Raw genomic sequence first — 17,398 nt, forward strand, 5'->3', positions numbered from 1 at the left:
AAATTGAAAAGGTAATGAAAGATCATTCTAAGAAGAGGGATGAAATATAGTAGAGAGGACAGGACAGAAGCTACATTTCTCTAGGTGTTCTTACTCCAACTAAGCATGGAATCACCCACCTAACACTGGGTATTTATGAAAGAAGGATGTATTTGAGACTCAATTTTTTTTTAACTCTTTCAAAGGATTTATTTGCTACAGAATTGCTTGAGCCCACCAATAAAATGAACTCGGGATTTCTTTGTTTAAAAGGATTTTCCTCACAGATTTATTTTTACAAGTGCTTCAACATTCAAAAAGTAAGTATTTTTGCCAGCATTTGGCATGTATCTAGAAGAGGTTAGAAAAAATTGGAATCTATAGAATTAGATGTCTAAAAACAGAAGGAAAAAAATGAACATTTTAAAATTCCTCATTTGGACAGGTCCTGAGCTTAAATCACATTCATCTGCAAAGAACTGTTTTAGGTCAGAAATGCTGTGTTTTGTAATTCCATATCCTGATCTTGGATTTGACTGGTGAGGACTCCAGGCACTGCATGAATGACAGGAGTGACGTCATTCAGTTGGCCAATTCTGGCATATGTCCTACCTGGCTTGTAAAGTTTTATAAATATCTTTTAAACCTGATGCTGGTTGTATTAATCTGATTCTCAATACTTTTTCTGAATAAACGAAACTTTTCCCTGCATGATCACACATTTAAGTATTTGTTGCTTGCAGATAGATACAGAGAAACCAAGCATGGATGTGTATCAAACAATTCCACAGTGGAGCTGTGCATCTCTGGGTGGCTGTGTAAGCTGCAAGAAAAGTCCCTCCCAGGGCACTGGCTATGTACCAGAGGTGGCCATCTGGGCAAGGTCAATCTGAAGAGGATGTGAACACCAGCAGCTGCTCGATGGGTTTAAACCACCACTCATCTGCCTCCAGCTCTTCTACCAAACCAGCTAATTTTTTCATCCAAGCAACTTGCTGATCATCTTTCACCTGTTTAAGCACAGATGTCACTTGGTAACTGAAAACAGATTTTGCGGAGGAATCTCTCAGAGCCATCTTCCAACATCTCTCCAGCTCCCTTGGGGTAGGTGAAAAGGGCTTTCCGTGGTGGGGCAAGGTCTGAGACACTGACACCAGATCCAGTGACAGAACTTCCAACGACCCCAGCAGCTGAGGAGGATGATGAAGAGGCAGCCATTTCCTCTCTAGCAGAATTCTCACTTCACTCAAAGGATGTGGCACTTTCCCCTACAGCCCTGCCCCCCAGGGGCAGCCAGAGCTGCAGCGCAGGCAGCGTTTAAGAGGAGGACTGGAGACTCAATTCTTTTGTTTTGTTTTGTTTTTATTTTTTTTAATATCAAATTTATGGTCAAATTGGTTTCTTTTTTTTTTTTTTTTTAATATATGAAATTTATTGTCAAATTGGTTTCCATACAACACCCAGTGCTCATCCCAAAAGGTGCCCTCTCAAATTGGTTTCCATACAAAACCCAGTGCTCATCCCAAAAGGTGCCCTCCTCAATACCCATCACCCCCCATCCCCTCCCTCCCACCCCCCCATCTACCCTCAGTTTGTTCTCAGTTTTTAAGTGGAGACTCAATTCTTAAAGAAAGCACCATAGCATAGGAGAAAGGTTATGCGCTTTTGAGCCAGTGCCATCAGGGTTAGGATGCTGACTTTTCCTCCGCTGACCAGTGGGACTTTGGGCAAGTTACTTAACTTCTCTGAGCTTCAGGTTTCTCATGTACAAAATGGAGATAAAATTAGTAACTACCACATAAGATCGTGCAAAGGATTAAATCAAACAAAGTGACCTCACAAAGTAACATTTCTCATTGGGAATATTAGTGACCATAGTCACAATCAGTTTGGAGATGTGGCTAGAAATAGCTTAAACTATGAAAATATGTGAATGATTTAATGAATAAAAATTTTTTAGAATACTTAAGATTTTCCCTATAAAGAATGTCACTATTATAGTCAATTGTTCTTTCTTGGGAAGGGAAAGCAGTGCAGTTACAGCGCATTGGAAATATGAGCCCACAGCCAGGAGTGGGTCAGGTATATGCATACTCATATGCATACTTGTGTTCATTCCAGAGAAAAATTAGGAGAACAGGTGTTATACAGGCTAGAACTCAGCAGTAAATAATATATGAATGCTGGACCCTGGATAGCAATCACAATGGGTCTGTGATTACCTCAGTATTTTACCCTGATCATGACAGTCTCCAAAGAAAAAGGAAATGCAGTGAAGAAAGAGGGAGAAACAGGATTTAAGGGTTGTCATAAAAACAATTAAACCATATGAGCAACTGTCATGTAATTAGCAACTTGCCTTTCTGTGTGACCTAGGGGAATGTCTCGAGTTTTCCTCTGTCCTGTTCTTCATTCCCTCAAAAACATTAAAACAAGGGAGTTGGATTGGAAGTTTCCTAACATCTTTCTCAGTTCTGCATCTCCTGAGCTGATGACATAACAACCCCAAACTTTAAAATTCCCATCTAGCACAGTCCTTAGAATGACAGGGGAGCAGACGATACTTAAAGATGAAGTCATTTCCTTAGCATGTGGAAGTGAGGCTGTGCGATTTGCCATCTGGAGGGAGGTCCTATGGGTTCAACTTTTACCTAAATCTTTCCTGTGAAGAATTGCCATTTATGTTTCTGACATGCGTAATTACTTTTTCTTGGCCTTCAAATTTGAGATCACGGTGCGGGGGGCGGGGGGGGGGGGGCGATCACCGCCGTGCCTGAATGGCTCAGCCAGTTAACGCTCCAACTCTTGACTTTGGCTCAGGTCATGATCTCATGGTTTGTGGGACTGAGCCCCATGTTGCATTCTGCACTGACAGTATGGAAGCCTACTTGGGATTCTCTCTCCCTCTTTCTCTGCCCCTCCCCTGCTTGCTCTCTCTCTCTCAAAATAAATAAACATTTAAATATAAATAAATAAATAAATAAATAAATAAATAAATAAATAAAGCTTGAGATCATTGGGGTTTTGTGGTGCTTTTATCTAAACAAGAGTCAACCAGTCATCTTTTCACAGACTTACACACAGATAAGTAGAAGTATTTACTCTAAGCACCTTAATGGTCCTTCCAAAAAAGAAGTATTCAAAAGAAACACAATTTCTCAGTTGTGACACTACATGTCCCCAATTATCAATTTTGTTTTAGGGTAAAAGGATGGAGGACATTAAAGAATTTTGGTGCTAGTTTTATTCAAAAATTTTATAATTACATCAGTCACTCAAATTCCACTCTACTTAATACTGGCTCAGATACATATATATAAATATGGTATTGGATCTTCTTACACAGTGAATGGCAAAGACATTTTCCCTCCAAAATCTAAAATAGTACTTTAAAGAAATATAGGCCAGGGTCGCTTGGGTGGCTCAGGAGGTCAAGCATCCAACTTCGGCTCAGGTCATGATCTCATGGGTTGTGAGTTCAAGCCCTGTGGCAGGCTCTGTGCTGACAGCTCAGAGCCTGGAGGCTACTTCAGATTCTCCCTCTCTCTCTGCCCCTCCCCTGCTCGGACTGTTTTTCTCTCTCTCTTTCAAAGATAAAAATAATTTTAAAAAATTAAAAAAGAGAGAAATAAAGAAATATAGGCCAAAGAGCTCCAGTGAAATCAGCTCTGTGATATTCCATATAGCTAGTCTCTTTTAAAGATTGGGTTCAAATGTCTCTACATGGATTTTCAAATAACTAGGATATCTAGGATATTCTGTCCACTACAGAGGAAGCAGCAATCTGGTTACATAGGAGTTGGCTAAAACATACTCCACATGTACCCAGGTGCAGGCAAGTGCCTCAGGGAACTAGGACACAGGCTGAAGGAGTTTATGATAGGTGCTCTCCACTGCTGGGGGGTCACTACCCATGCCAGTCACCTCAAACACAATGGCTCCTCACATCTCTGATATGTGTCTACTCATCCTAGAGATCTACTTTCCAAGTAAGTCCCTGGAAAGCCAATTGTGTTATAACTTCTTCTACATCATTCTCCTTGGAATACCTCCTGCAATTTTACAGAGCAAACCTAACCATGATCCACATTGCCTCTTTTTTACGACTTAACATTGCTAAGAAGGCACAGTTCAGGGATTAAGCATATTAAATGTAATTACAGGTTTCCTTTGATAAAGCAAGCAGTTTATTTATGCAATCCATCAAGCACCTCTCTATTCTAGTTTAAGGTATTATTTCACTAGTGCTTAAAATATGCAGGTTTTGTGGCAAATTATTCTGCTTTCACTGACAATATCTCTATAATCGATTCAATCGGTTGTCCACACTGGCAGGGTTTTGTTTTTTGCTTTGTTTTACTACATATGCAACATGTTTCTTGGGCTTGTAAAAGTGATACATATGTACAATAGAACATTTGAAAACTACAGAAAAGGGAAAGTAATAAAAAGTGCTTATAATCCCTTTGCCCAGAGATAATAAATTTTGACATTTTGGTATACTTCTTACTTTAATTGCCTATCATTTTACAAGGTTTCATCTACATTCTTTAGAGCAATCATGGTTTCCGAAAACTCTCTTCTCAGCTCTCAAATTTATATCAGGAGACTAATACATTTTCTTTGGCTGAAGTGGACTAAGGAGTTGAAGTATCACAAGTGAGAGGAAAGAGAGAAAATAGAGCTCAGAATCCTTGTTTCAGTTACGAACTTATTACAGCAAAGAATTAAATGGCCCCCTTCAAAGTCATTCCCAGAAGCCTCTCCTCTCATGACTTCATTAGTATCTGATTCTTATCTTAGAGAAGAGAAGATTTATGGGAGTTAACTACTAATACTATTGTCAAAGTCAGCACAATTCTTTTTTATCTTGCATTTGGATAAAATGCCACCTCTCATTTTATTTTGTGGTACCAGGCTATCCCCTCATTACTTTCCCTGACTCTGAGCCCTCTGGGTATCCTCTCCTTGCCACTCAAATCTCCTCCTACACTAGTGACTACTTACATCAGCCTTGGGCAGCCCAGGAGACATGAAATAATATGGATTGATACTTGTCAAAAGAATAATTGAATATAAAATATTCTCAAGAGGGAGACTAATCTCAACTATGGAAAAATCCACAGATTTTTAAAGTGTAACTCTAACACAGCTATATACACAATAAAATATCATCTCTGAGATCCTACCAAAATCATGTGAATAAACAGAACAATGTATGTTTGGTATAATAATAGTTATATGTGAATAAAAGGTATATCAATGGAATCCATGCTTTCAAGAGGCATTAAAAAAGTCTGTATAAGAAATATCATGGTAAATTTTACTGTATTAAGCAAACTTACCTGGTTTTAAACTTGATGAGTCACCCAGTGATTTGTTGGTGATGAGCTTCCCGTCGTTTTAAAAATTGGAGCACTATGGTGCGCCTGGGTGGCGCAGTCGGTTAAGCGTCCGACTTCAGCCAGGTCACGATCTCGCGGTCCGTGAGTTCGAGCCCCGCGTCAGGCTCTGGGCTGACGCTCAGAGCCTGGAGCCTGTTTCCGATTCTGTGTCTCCCTCTCTCTCTGCCCCTCCCCCGTTCATGCTCTGTCTCTCTCTCTCTGTCCCAAAAATAAATAAAACGTTGAAAAAAAAAAATTGGAGCACTGGATGAATTTTCAATTGCCAAAGGGCAAAGGCATCAACAATTGCCAACTGGATCATGACAAACATTCAACAGTCTGCCAAAAAAATAAGAAATATGGACCAACATTTTGTAATTGGTTATTTGTAAAAAAAAAAAAAAAACAAATATATATATATATATATATATATATATATATATATATATATAGACAGCACTTTGTATTTTTGAGTAAGTATTTTTTAATACAAGTTTGGCATAAAAATGTCTTATTTTAAGAACTCAATTTCATAGTAGTAGATGATAGTGATTATTTGATGTTTTTATCTTATAATATGAATAAATCAAAAGTTGCCAGTCCTGTGTCAGTCTCTCATTTCTATTTCTTTTTTTTTCTTTTTTCTTTTTTTTCAGAAAATTAACTGCTCTATAAATCCCAAGGTCTGGGAACCATTAGACTGTCTGACTTCTATAATTTCTCTAAATTCTCACAGTATACCATTGCATATTTCTAGATATTAAAGGTAATAAGGATATATATATAACTTTAATTTTTCTGTAAAACCCAACACTATTAGTCTTAACATTCCTTAAAGTTGTTTGCTTAAATGACCAACAGGGGGTATATGAAAGGTGCTCAACATCACTAATCATCAGGGAAATGCAAATTAAAACCACAACAAGGTATGAGTCCTATCTGTTAGGATGACTGTCATCAACATAAGAGATAAGTGCTGACAAGGATATGGAGGAAAGAAAACCTGTGTACTGTCAGTGGGAATGTAAACTGGTGCAGCCATTATGGAAAACAGTATGGAGTTTCCTTCCTCAAGAAATTAAAAAATAGAGCTACCATATGACTCATAAATCCCACTTAAGGGTTATATACCTAAAAGAAATGCACTCATTATCTTGAAGAGATATCTGTACTCCCATGTCCATTTCAGCATCATTCTCAATAGCCAAGATACAAAAACAACCTAGTTGTACTTCACTAGATGAATGGATAAAGAAGATGCAATATTTGTGTCCATGTGGGCACACACACACACACACACACACACAGAATATTTTTCAGCTGGCAAGAAGAAGGAAATCCTGACATTTGCAACAATGTGGATGAAACTGAAGGACATTATGCTAAGTGAAGTAAGTCAGACAGGGAAAGATACATATGATATGATCTCACTTATATGTGGAATCTAAAAGTTAAAAAAAGTCAAGCTCACAGAAACAGAGAATAGAATGGTAATTACCAGGGGTTGGGGTGTGGGGGAAATATGCTGGTCAAAGGGTACAAGTCTTTAGTTATGATATGACTAAGTTCCGGGGATCTAATATACAGCTTGGTAACTATAGTTAATGACAATTGTGCTGTATAATTGAAATTTGCTAAGAGTAAATCTTAAGCATTCTCACCACACATACACAAAAGGTAACTATATGAGGTGATGGATACATTAATTAACCTTATTATGGTAATCATTTTACAAATTATACATATATATACATATATATGTACATATATATATATATATATAAAATCATCACACTGTATACTTTAAATATACATGACAATTTTATTTGTCAATTATTCCTCAATAAAGCTGGAAAAATAAAGCTGTTTGCTTTCATAGTTGGTCAAAATTTTTATCCTGCAATCTGCTTTATCCCAATAATTTGTTTAAGAGACTAACTGGATTAAAATTGGCTTTTTAACTAGTTTTGTTAACTTTTTTTAAGTTCAGAAACCACGTCTCTGAAAAGTAACACACCCACTGATATAGCAGACTACAAAGTACATTAATTTAATCTCATGCTATGAGTTGAGCATTATTACATTTTAGAAGACAGACTTTGAAAGACTAAATAATTTCTTAGGTTCACTATGGCCTCCCCCAGATGATTCTCATGCTTCCATCACACATGTATAAGCTTCTATTAATTTAAACATTTTTTATCCATCCTATTGTGCTTAATTTTTACATAATGGATTCAAGTTATAATACAGAGGAATTATTTCAGTGTTCCATAAAACACTCATTAAAATTGTCTTTTGTTTCTATTGATATATTGTTTTCATTTGTTTTTGAGTACTCTTTGAATTAAAAATTGGGCCTTCCTTTGTGGCTCATTTACCCACAATATATGTTCAATGAAATGTATTTCAGGACAATTAAAGTTATTATAAAACAATGCATCTTCTGATTCATAAGCAATATAAACTGAAAGAACTTACTCCCTTTTTAATAGCTTTCAAATACCAAAATATTACAAGTAACTACAATTGGGGCTTGCATACGTTTTATCCCATTAACTTTGGTGTATTTTCATAGTCTAATAATCGAAAGTAAGCTCTTTTCAAGTTGGTGAAAGACAGTTTTTCTTTGCTCTATGAAATGATCCATTCTTCCTATTGCATAATCACCCCTTCCATGAAGACTGCCAGGGCTTCTCTCCCATTCTTCCCCACCCTTGATGCTTTTTCCCGCTGCTCCAACATCCATTCCTGCTACTCTACATCCAAAACACATCCCGGATCTATCCTGTCCTTTCCATCCCCAGCGCTACCACACTGACTTAAGGAATGTCATCACTTGCTTGCCTTAATGTTCAGGCTTCCAAACTGGTCTCCTCCATTGCCAGGCAATTCTCCACACTAAACCTGGACTGATCTTATTGTGATATATGTATTGCGATTCTATCCTTCCTCTGTTTAAACACCTACAGTGGTTTCCCGCTGTGTTCTTCACTAAATGTAATGCCCTTCAATGGCCTCAAGTCTCCATGCTACAGCCCCTCCTACCACTTCCACCTCTTCTGTTCGCCTCCTCTCTTTTCCCTCTATGCTCAAACCCACTAATCCCCTGAGCTTTTGGCTCCTCCACTCCACCAAGCTAATTCCTCAGCACCTTTGTCCACACTGTTCCCTTGGTCTGGAAAGCTCTTCCTTTGGATCTTTTTATTGGACTGGCTTTTTCTCATCATGCAGAGCTCAACTTCCTCCAAAAGGCCTATTTTAGAAACATTCCCACCCTGTCTCTCTGTAAAAAAAATCATGTTTTATTTTCTTACAGCCTTTCCTTTATCACTGTCCGCAATTATTTTGCTTCTTGATTTGTTTATGGACTTCCTAATGGTTTCTCCCCCTAAGATTTGTTTATGGACTTCCTAATGGTTTCTCCCCCTAAGAGAATGGTTCCATGAAAGTAGAGCATTATCTGTCTTACTCACCATTTTACCTTTCCCTAGTGCCTAAAATAGAACCTCATTATGACCTTCATGGGTCAGAGGTGCTTTTGCCTTCCTGGGCTTTTTTCTCCATAAAAAATATTAAAAATTTAAAGTAAAAGACCTATACTCTAAAAATGATAAAACACTGATTAAAGAAATTGAAGGCACACAAACAAATGGAAAGATATTCCATGCTCATGGACTGGAAGAACCAACAGGGTTAAAATAGTCCACGCTATCCAAAGCAATCTATAAATTCAATGCAGTCCCTGTTAAACTACCAACAACATATTTCATAAAATTAGAACAAATAATTCTAAAATTTGTATGGAACCATTAAGGACCCCAAATAGCCAAAGTAGTCTTTAAAAAGAACAAAGTTGAGGGTTGCCTGGTTAGCTTAATGGTTGAACATCCCACTATTGATTTCAGTTCAGGTCATGATCTCACTGTTCGCCAGATCAAGCCTGCATCAGGCTCTGTGTTCACAGCACGGAGCCTGATTTGGATTCTCTCTCTCCCTTTCTCTCTGTCCCTCTCTCTCTCACAATCCCAGATTTTAAGATATACAACAAAGCCGTAGTAATCAAAACTGTATGGTAATGACATAAAAATAGACGCACAGATCAAGGGAACAGGAGATTCCACAAACTCACAGTTACATGGTCAATTAATCTATGACAAAGATGCAATAATATACGATGGGGAAAAGACAGTCTCTTTAACAAATGGTGATGGCAAAACCGGACAGCTACATGCAAAAGAATGAAAATGGACCACTTTCTTACACCATACACAAAAATAAACTCAAAAGGATCAAAGATTTAAATGTGATACCTGTAAACATAAAATTCCAAGAAGAAAACATAGCTAGTCATTTCTTTCACATCAGATATACAAACATTTTTCTAGATATGTCTTCCCAGGCAAGGAAAATAAAAGCAAAATTAAACTATTGATTACACCAAAATAAAAAGCTTTTACACAGCAAAGGAAACCATAAAGAAAACAAAGAGGCAACCTACTGATTGGGAGAAGATATTTGCAAATTATATAAGTGATAAGGAGTTACTATTCAAAATATATAAAGAACTTATACAATTCAGCACCAAATAAAACCCCCAAAGAATTAAAAATAGGCAGACAACATAAATAGACATTTTTACAAGTAAGATAGACAAGTGGTCAACAGAAACATGAAAATATGCTTAACATCACTAATCATCAGAGAAATGCAAATTAAAACCATATGAAATATCACCTTATACCTGTCAGAATGGCTAGTATCAAAAAGACAAAACATAACAAGTGTTGGAGAGGATGTGGAGAAAAATAAACCCTTGTGCCCTGTTGGTAGAAATGCAAATTGGTGCAGCCACAGTGGAAAACAATATTGATGTTCCTCAAAAAGTAAAAGTGCAAATACCATATGATATAGTAATTCCATTACTGGGTATTTACCTAAAGAAAATGAAAACAGTAATCCAAAAAATATATGCACCCCTATGTTTACTGCAGTATTAAATACCATAACCTTGCAAGATATAGAAGCAACCCAAATGTTCACTGATAAAAGAATGGATAAAGAAGATGTGGTATGTATGTGTGCATGCACACACACACACACACACACACACACACACACACACACAATGGAATATTACTCTGCTCTAAAAAAAGAATGAAATCTTGCCATTTGCAACAACATGTATGATCCTAGAGGGCATAATGCTAAGTGAAATAAGTCAGTCAGAGAAAGACAAACACCATATGCTTTCACTCATATGTGGAATTTAAGAAACAAAGCAAATGAACAAAGAAAAAAGAGACAAAGAAACAAAGAGTCTTAAAAACAGGAAACAAACTGATGGTTGCCAGAGGGGAGGTGTATGGGAGCATGGGTAAAAAAGATAAAGGGAATTAAGACTACACCTATCTTGATGAGCAATGAGAAATGTATAGAATTGTGGAGTCATTATAATATCACCTGAAACTAACATTACAATGTATGTTAATTATACTTGAATAAAAAAATAAAATTTTGAAACAAAAAGAATTAAATTGGCATGAGACAGATTAACATGAGACAATCAGATTTAATGATGTACGTGTAAGGAATCCACATAAACATGAGAGATTCCAAAGATAATCAGGCAAAAAAAGTTATGTATGTCATCCTAAGCTAAGCAGAAGAGGGTAGAGGTCTTCAAAAGGAAGGAAAGCAATTCACAAAAGATGAAAAAGTGTAAATTTTTGGTAAACAAATATCTGATGGGCCTTGCAAAAACAATGGGACATAGAGAGGACTTCAATCCAATAGATCTTGCTGACCTCCTCCCTGTCTACCATACCTAGTTCATACTACATAATCGTTACCTGTGGTGATGGCTCCCTTCCTGGAACAAGCCCTCTATCTAAATTCTTTTAGGCAATTAGTGGGAAGGAAAAAAAGAAAAATTTCTTGAGCCTTCTGCTTCTTAAAAATAATCAGCCTAAAATAATCCACATGCCAAAGAGATACATTTCGGGTGGCAAATAAAAATATTAAAAATTGTGTTTTATGATTATACTGGTATAAAGACAAATATATTAATACCATATATTAAAACTTTTCTTGGACCTAAATTTTGTGTTTTTATCCTTCTGATGGGAAAGAAATTAAAATTTCTTTGTGAGTCTTGGGCACTGTATCTCCTAATGGAAAATTCACCTGAGAACAGTACCCTGGGCATGATAGCTGCTCAGTTGTTAAGTGGATTAAATGGATGGCATGGAATTTAGGAGAGCTGGACCCTGCCTCACTCCCACATAACTGGTTAATAATCATAATAAGTCCTGTATTTGTAAATTGAGAGGGTAAAATCAGTTGGGTTTCCTTTTGTTTTCTCAACACCTTGTCTGAAATTCAATGACAGTTATGGTTTGTGCCATATCATTTCGCCTTTTATTACACACATCTACTATCTTTTATTGCCTTTGTGATTGTTTGAAGTGTTAGTCTTATCTCTGTGACTAGATTATAGAGTCCTTCAGGACTGGGATTTTATTGTATTCTTCCTTATAATGTTCCCAGAGTCTATAGCACAGGACATGTGATTAATATTTCCTGGTTATTTGTCTGATAGCACTTTTAGGTTATTACACACATAAAAAAACATAGAAAAAATTAAACTTTAGTCAATTTATAGTTGAGCACTGGCTCAAGAGAGAAATGGCTTGAAAGGAGTTAATAGGTATTCTGAAGCAGGGCTTCTCAGACTTTTTTATGTCCTGTCCTGGCCCATTTGCACAGCATGTGGCTAAATGAATGAGGCTGCTTGAAGTCAGAGGTGACTCAGACCCTACCATACCATGTAGGAGATTAGTATCTCACTGCAACCATACCATGGTATATGCAAGAACCTACCTTCTAGGTTCTTGGCTGAGACCCCTCTGTAATAAAAGAGTAACAGGAGAAAAACAAACTAAAGTTTAATAACATGTATACCTCCTATATACATGGGGAAGACCCAGGAAAACTGAGTAACTCTAATATGGCCCAAGCTACCACCTTAAATATCTCTAGCCAAAGACAAAAGATGTTGGGGGCAGGGAGGGGGGGCGGTGGTAGGGAGTCAGTTATATGAGATTATCAGGCAAAGCACAGTTAACAAGTGTAAATAGTTAAGCAGATTTAAGTCAGTTGCTTTCTCCACTGATAATAGTTTCTAGAAATTGAGTCATTCTTCTTTTCCTGGTACAGAGAAGGAGACACCCTTACAAATGGAGATTTTCCTTATAAGTGTAAATGTCTCTTACAAAAGGGTAACTTCTGTTGTTTTTTGCAAAAATAATTATCCTAAAATAAGCTTTGTGCCAACGGGGCGTATTTTGGAGTGGCAAATTCTGCTCACCTTCAGTGGCATAACTGCTGGAAAGCTTTCTCTGAGGTCTGCTGTAATTGCTGATGTAGAATTATTAACTAATCTCCAGCGATATGCTAGATATGTCTCCTATTGGCTGGTGAGAGCCAATTACTAAATTGAGAGGAATTCTGCCCGACCATTGTTAAAAATTAAATTATATAAAATTATAAATAAATTATATTAAAATAAAGGTACGAAATTGTCAAAACATTACATTTTATATTTTACTATTATGTAATTCTTACATTTTATTGTTAACTATGTTTTTGAAATTATTTATGCCTACTATAATGTGTATGATGGGAGCATAATGGTGTGCTGCTTACTCAGGCTCTCCCAGCTCTGTGCTCAGTAACGGCAAATTGGTAGCTTGAAATTGGCCACGATGAAAGTATTTACTCCCATGGAAATCAGAAAAATGCTAAAAATCAGGGCTTTTTCTTTCTAAACAACTGAATGTTAAAGATCTACTGCCACACCACTTTCCTTATCCTTCCTAAAGAGGCTCAAGGACAAGTAGCCCCAAAATGTGCCACTTTGGCATACGGACAATTTTGAGCAATCAAGATTCAGCAGACTCAGAAGTAACTTTCATCTCTTTTGTAAACTACCTGAAAAAATGTAGAGAAGGGCCTGGCCCAGAAAAAGAGCTATTACTAAGAGATTACATTTTTATCTGAATGACCTATCTATATGGCAGGACAAATATCTAATTACCAAACATCTGCTCTTATCATCCTGTGAATCATCCTCCTCCCCTTTAAACCCCAGGCCCTTATCCCATTCCTTAGCTCAAGATGCCACATAAATCTCAATTGTCTGGCTTGTCCTTGGGTCTCATATTCTTATGGACCGTCAATAAATATGTAATTACATTTGTTTTCTCTTATTAATCTGTTTTATGTTAATTCGATTATCAGACCAAAGAACCTAGAAAGATAGAATCAAATTTTTTCTCCCAAATGCATACACACGTGCACACGCGCGCGCGCGCGTGCACACACACACACACACACACACAAATTATACACACAGTAAGGTCTACATTGAGGACATTCTGAGGGGCTATGCAAATTGGTAGTCAACAAGAAATTTCAGTGAATGTAGTAGGATCTATGAAATTGGAGGGATGCACTGGGCAAGTCAGGAGAGGGAAAGAAAGCACTTTCAATTCAGCCTTCAATGTGGCTGTATTCCACTGCTGGTATATATCTTATTCCTACCCCCAACTCTCTACATCTCCAACCAAAACTGCTGTACTGCTATTAGGTCCTGGTAACTCTTTTTGGTGACGAATCTGGTGAACTAATTTATGCTTAGTGGTTCACAGTGCTTCAATGTATGACTTCTCCTAAATAATATATTTTCATGTCCATAAGACTCTTCCATGCCCTATCTCCTGTGAACCAGTGAGAAGAAGCCTGTTTAACTTCATATAAACCATACTGTATTTTGTCTAGTAATTTCAAAATGTCTAGAAGTTTTGAGATCTTGTCATTAGGTCAATAGTAGAAAGGAGTGATTGCTTCCTTACAGTGATACAGGACAGTGAGGAGGGGCTAGGAAGTAGTGGACCCACACATGAGGATGGGTCTTGCTACTAGGAATAGTTTATCAGGTGGGCTACTTTAATACTTACCCTCCTTAGCTGTTATCGTTGCCACTATCTTACAGGTAAGAAAGCCAAGCCTCCCATAAATCAAATGACTTGCTGAAGATCACAAGATGTCAATCCTAAATTACTACTGCATTGTAACAATTCACTTCATAACTTAGTGGCATAAAACACTCATATTATTAGGTTAACAGAATATGTGGACTTGATATTTAAGAAAAGTTCAGCTGGGCCACTCTGTCTTAGGCTCTCTCATGAGGCCACAGTCAGATATCAGCTATATTGAAACTAAAAGCTGGTCTCCCTCTCTCTCTCTTGAGATGTACTGATATCAAGATATCTATCTAGAGCTGTTTTCCAGCTGGAACCATGGAGGGTACAAAAGAGAAGAAAAAGAAGGTTCCTGTTGTGCCAGAAACCCTTAAGAAAAAGTGAAGGAATTTCAAAATGTTGAAGATCTAGCATTTGAGAAAGAAATTTGCCAAAGATGTTTCAAAAGGCCAGGTGGCAGCTTCTCTGTGAAAAAGCCAAGCATCACCACAAGGAATATAGGCAAATGTATAGAACTGAGATTCAAATGGCTAAGATGGCAAGAAAAGCTGGCAACTTCTGCAGAACCCAAAATGGCATTTGTCATCAGCATCAGAGGTATCAATGGTGTAAGCCCAAAGATTACAGGTGTTGCAGCTTTTTCGTCTTAGCCAGATCTTCCATGGCACCTTTGTTAAGCTCAACAAGGCTTCAATTAACATGCTAAAGATTGTGAAACCATATATAGCAAGGGGATACCCAACCTTGAAGTTGGTGAATGAAATGATTTGCAAACATGGTTATGACAAAATCAACAAGAAGTGAATTACCCTGACAGATAAAACACTGATTGTTCAATCTCCTGGTAAATATGGCATCATCTACATGGAGGATCTGAATCACGAGATCTATATTGATGGAAAACATCTCAAAGAAGCAAACAACTTCTTATGGCCCTTCAGATTATCTTCTCCACAAGTGGGGATGAAGAAAAAGTCCACCTGTTTTGTAGCAGGTGGAGATGCCGACAACAGAGAAGACCAGATCAAGAGCTTTATTAGAAGGATGATCTAAGGTATCTACTATGATTATTTCTATAATCTAGTCAGTTTAATAAATGACTACTTTCAAATTGAAACAAAAAAAAAGATACCTATCTACCTACCGAGGGGGGGGGAGTTAGAGCTTTTCCATGTAAACTAGTTTGGGCTTCCTCATAGCATGGCAGCCTCAGGATACTTGGATTGCTTACACAATGATTTAGATTTTGGCACAAGTGTTCTTGCAAGCAAGGGGAGTCACATCACCTTTTCTGACCTAGCTTCTGAGTCACACAGTGTCACTTCTGTCACATTCTTGGTTATAAGGTAGTCACAAATCCATACATTTTCAGCTAGAGAATTTGACTATACCTCTTTATGTGAGAATGGCAAGATTCCAGAAATACATGTAGGATGACAGATACTATTGTGTTCATCCTTGAAAATACTGACATTGGTGGTTATGTGACCAATCCAGAATTCAAAGCCTGAGCTGTATCATGTCAAACTGCTCGCTTTCTTGCACCATATACCATTCTCAAGGCTCCATATGTGCGTTAATGTAGTAATTGTCCAAGGAAGCAAGCTTCTCAGAAGTGAGTAAACGAGGGAAAAGAGGCACACAGAAGGGCCCACACCATCTTGCCCACCCACCACCTGCTCCTACAGCCCCGCAGCAGGGGGCTCCCAGTCATGGCCGCCACCCCACAGGGAGCAGCACATCCTGCCTGCGCTGCAGGTTCCGGAAGGATGACCACGCTGCGCCAGCATGCTGTGGGTGCTCTGCACGCAGGGGCACTATAGCCAGAGTGAGAGATCAATTTCCTCTGCTGACAACAAAACGTGTATTCTGAAAGGGTGTTTTGGAGGAGTTGCTGTGGTTTTACCAAGAGACCTACAAACGCTAGGGAACTGTCTTCCAAGGGAGTGAATACCCGGGATGCCGGTGCACCCTGAGATTTCTTGGACAGCCTGGGATTCTCCAACAGAGAAGGGGATTTAGGCCCAGTTTATGGCTATCAGTAGAGAGGCATTTGGGGGCAGAATACAAAGATAAGGATTCAGATTATTCAGGTCAAGGAGTAGACCAAAAGGTCTGCAAAAGGTGACTGACACAACCAAAACCATCATCTTTCCTGTGTGGATGGAATCCAAAAGATCCTCGTCTTACGGCCCTACTTCCATGCCATGCCCTTTGCCAGTCCTAAACGGTGAACGGTGAGCTGTCCTGACAGCTGTACTGAAGGTCAGGAGACCTGGACCTGGGTGTGCCCTTCCACACCGCCAGCTCCACCCTGCCCACCTACATACATGATAGTACTGCCCCGAAGCCAGGTGACTGTATATACTTTGGGAGATGCACATATTTACCCGAAAATGCAGCTATAGCAAGAACCACTGCCTTTACCCAAGCTCAAAATCCCTCCAAAAGTTGAGACAATTGATGACTTCAAGGCTGAGGGCTTTCAGATTGAAGGGTACAATCCTCACTGGACTATTAAAATGGAAATGCCTGTTTGAAGTGCTTTTAAAGGAGGGATTTGAAGGATACTCAGTCTTTAGTGGTTGGACTGAATGCCCAGTGAAAGTTCGGTTGCCCTAAAGGAAGAAGGAACGAGGTCAAAAATCTATTGGTAAACACCAATTTTTATTCATTATCTTGTAAGGATGTTGCCACTGCAAATGTAGCCTTGCTGGTTCTCTTAGTAACAAAAGGCCTTGAGTTTGGTGAACTCGCAAAGGATGTGTGAAAATGCTGAGGCTGGGAATAGAGTGAAAATTGAGAGCTGCTCAGGAGAGTGAAAATTTAGATCTGCTTAGAAATGTGTTCATGCATTTCAATCCCACATTTTTATGAAGAAGTTCAGTGAATTTCAAGAATTACGTATAAGCTATTCCCCTAAATGCGAGCAAGCTGAGTAACAACACCAACAGTCATAATAATGTACAGTTGTGGTTGTAAACCTTT

At 38.2% G+C, this 17,398-nt stretch overlaps 3 pseudogenes; 2 read left to right on the forward strand and 1 right to left on the reverse strand.

The window, feature by feature from the left end:
• Positions 1-603: 603 nt before the first annotated feature.
• On the reverse strand, positions 604-1,280 carry LOC123607646 (annotated as a pseudogene).
• A 13,448-nt stretch (positions 1,281-14,728) lies between these two features.
• On the forward strand, positions 14,729-15,523 carry LOC123607647 (annotated as a pseudogene).
• An 87-nt stretch (positions 15,524-15,610) lies between these two features.
• Positions 15,611-16,950, forward strand: LOC123607258 (annotated as a pseudogene).
• Positions 16,951-17,398: the final 448 nt, after the last annotated feature.

The sequence above is a fragment of the Leopardus geoffroyi genome, chromosome A2 (genome assembly GCF_018350155.1).
Source record: "Leopardus geoffroyi isolate Oge1 chromosome A2, O.geoffroyi_Oge1_pat1.0, whole genome shotgun sequence".
In the NCBI taxonomy this organism is placed as follows: Eukaryota; Metazoa; Chordata; class Mammalia; order Carnivora; family Felidae; genus Leopardus; species Leopardus geoffroyi.